Consider the following 3492-nt stretch of genomic DNA (forward strand, 5'->3'; position numbering starts at 1 on the left):
AAAAAAAAAAAAAAAAAGTAAAAATCATATGAAATTCAAATCTCCATGTCTATAAAAAATTCACATATGTATTGTTTATAGCTGCTTTTGTGCTAGAAAGACAAGGGAGAGTAGTTGTGACAGAGACTGTATGGCCCACAAACCTAAAAAATTGACTATCTGGACCTCTGAGTTTGCAAACTATATACATAGTATATATGTACCAGGAGACATATACAGAGCTGTTCTTTTCTGTATTATTATTATTTTTTTAAACACAGGATCTCTCTCTGTTGCCTAGGCTGGAGTGCAGTGGCATGATCTTGGCTCACTGCAGCCTCGACTGCCCAGGCTCAAGCGATCCTCCCACCTCAGCCTCCTGAGTAGCTGAGAGTACAGGTGTGCACCACCATGCCTGGCTAATTTTTTTTTTTTTGAGATGGAGTCTGGCTCTGTCACCTAGGCTGGAGTTCAGTGGTGTGATCTCAGCTCACTGCAACCTCTCCCTCCTGGGTTCAAGCAATTCTCCTGCCTCAGCCTCCTGAGTAACTGGGATTACAGGCGCCTGCCACCATGCCTGGCTAATTTTTGTATTTTTAGTGGAGCTAGGGTTTCACCATATCGGCCAGGCTGGTCTCGAACTCCTGACCTCAAGCGATCCACCTGCCTTGACGTCCCAAAGTGCAGAGATTACAGGCATGAGCCACCATGCCCGGCCATAATTTTTTGATTTTTCATAGAGACAGGGTCTCCCTGTGTTGCCCAGACTGGTCTTGAACTACTGGCCTTAAGTGATCCTCCTGCCTTGGCCTCCTGAAAAGTGTTAAGATTACAGGTATGAGCCACTGCACCTGGCCAGAGATGTTCTTTGGAATATTGTTATAGTAAACCAATGGAAATGCATTTGCAATGCCCATCAGCTGGGAATAGCTAGATAGATACTGGTCCCTTCTTGCTATGTATGCCTCCCAACCTGTCCAGAGTCAAGACTGTGAGGAAAGGGACTTTGCTTTATTTGGTTGTATTCTCAGTGCCCAGAACACTGCTCGGCATGGGCATCAACATGATTAGGTCTCAAAAACGATATTGAGTGAAAACAGAGCAAATTACATTCCTGCAATATACTAGGTACAAGAATTTTAAAACTCAATACTGGCTGGGCATGGTGATTCATGCCTGTAATCCTAGCATGTAGGGAGCCTGAGATAGGAGGATTGCTTGTGAGCCCAGGAGTTTATGATCAGCTGGGCAACATAAGGAGATCCCGTCTCTACAAAAAAAAATTAAAAAATGAGCCAAGCATGGTGGTGCAAGCCTGTGGTTCTAGCTACTTGGGGGGCTAAGTTGGGAGGATCACTTGGGCCAGGGAGGTTGAGGCTGCAGTCAGCTGTGATCACCCCACTGCAGTCCAGCCTGGATGACAGAGTGAGACCCTGTACAGGCACCACCACCACACACAGCTAATTTTTGTATTTTTAGTAGAGATGGGATTTCATCATGTTGGTCAAGGATGGTCTCAATCTCCTGACCATGTGATCTGCCCGCCTCGGCCTCCCAAAGTGCTGGGATTACAGGTGTGAGCCACTGCACCCAGCCCATTTTTTTGTGTTTTTCATAGAGATGGGGTTTGCCATGTTGCCCAGGCTGGTCTCAAACTCCTGGGCTCAAGCAATCTTCCTGCCTCAGCCTTCCAAAGTGCTGGGATTACAGGCATGAGCCATTGCAGCTGGCAGCTCAATACTATTTTGTAATAAAAGTATAAAAATATAAACTAGAAGCTTCTCAGCTGCATTCATCAAAGTGCCTGCCTTTGCCAGGGGAACAAGATGGACCTCCACCTTAGCCATAATGTTTTATTTATGTCTTTATTTTGTAGAGATGGGGTCTCACTATGTTGCCCAGGCTGGTCTCAAACTTGTGGGCTCAAGCGATCTTCCCACATTGGCCGCTCAAAGGGCTGAGATTATAGGCATGAGCCATGGTGTCCAATTTTCTTTTTTGATTAAAAAACTTCACAGACTAATGAAATGTTAACATGATTAAACTTGGGTGGAGAATATATGGGTACGTATTTGTTATGTTATTCTTTGTACTTCTATGTAGTTTTCAAATTAAAAAACAAAACAAAACTAGAGGGTAGCCGGGCACGGTGGCTCATGTCTGCAATCCCAGCACTTTGGGAGGCCAAGCTGGGTGGATCACTTGAGGTCAGGAGTTCAAGACCAACCTGGCCCACATGATGAAACCCCATTTACACTAAAATACAAAAATCAGCCAAGTGCGGTGGTGCATGCCTATAATCTCAGCTACTGGAGAGGCTGTGGCAGGAGAATCACTTGAACCCTTGCAGCAGAGGTTGCGGTGAGCCGAGATCGTAACACTGCCCTCCAGCCTGGGTGACAGAGTGAGATTCCGTCTCAAAACAAATAAACAAACAAGTAAAACTGGAATGTAAAAAAATACAGTGAGCTCTCTAAGCATGAAAGTGACACTTGGCTGGGCGTGGTGGCTCACGCCTGTAATCCCAGCACTTTGGGAGGCCGAGGCAGGCAGATCACATGGTCAGGAGATAGAGACCATCCTTGACCAACATGGTGAAACCCTGTCTCTACTAAAAATACAAAAATTAGCTGTGTGTGGTGGCGTGTGCCTGTCGTCCCAGTTACTTGGGAAGCTGAAGCAGGATAATTGCTTGAACCTGGGAGGTGGAGGTTGTAGTGAGCCAAGATTGTGCCACTATACTCCAGCCTGAGCGACAGAGTGAGACTGTCTTAAAAAAAAAAAAAAAAGTGACACTGAGTTTCTTCAGGAAATTAGAAGCCACGCCAACAGGGTTCATCCAGACAGTGGATGAAGAAGCCTCCAGACAGTGAGTAGAAAAATGGCCCATAGACCTTATGTGGACAAGAACCAGGGAATCATGGCGAATGACCCCAGCTCTCTGGAAGAGGGTGATAAACTCTCTCCGGTCATTTACAACCAAGGCTGAAGATTGATAACCTCTTGTGAGGCTGAGCTCCTCATGAAGAACGCTCATTACAGCTACAAATGTTGAACAGGCTGGAAAGGGCCTTGGGCAGCGGTGCTTGCCATATGTATGTCTCCTGATCACACACTCAAGAAAAGTTGGCTTTTGAAGTCAGGACTGCTACATGGAGACCCAAAGACAAATGAAGATGGACTGGATAACAGAAACCCAGAGTGATGGTTAATATTGAGTGTCAACTTGATTGGATTGAAGGATACAAAGTATTGATCCTGGCTGTGTCTGTGAGGGTGTTGCCAAAGGAGATTAACATTTGAGTCAGAGGACTGGGAAAGGTAGACCTCAACTGGGGTGAGCACAATCGAATCAGCTGCCAGCACAGGCGGAATAAAAGCAGGCAGAAGAGCGTGGAAAGACCAGACTGGCTGAGTCTTCTGGCCTCCGTCTTTCTCCCGTGCAGGATGCTTCCTGCTCTTGAATGCTGGACTCTAAGTTCTTCAGCTTTGGGACGCTTGGACCTTCGACCA

This window comes from Mandrillus leucophaeus, unplaced genomic scaffold, assembly GCF_000951045.1.
Source record: "Mandrillus leucophaeus isolate KB7577 unplaced genomic scaffold, Mleu.le_1.0 Scaffold58, whole genome shotgun sequence".
NCBI lineage: Eukaryota > Metazoa > Chordata > Mammalia > Primates > Cercopithecidae > Mandrillus > Mandrillus leucophaeus.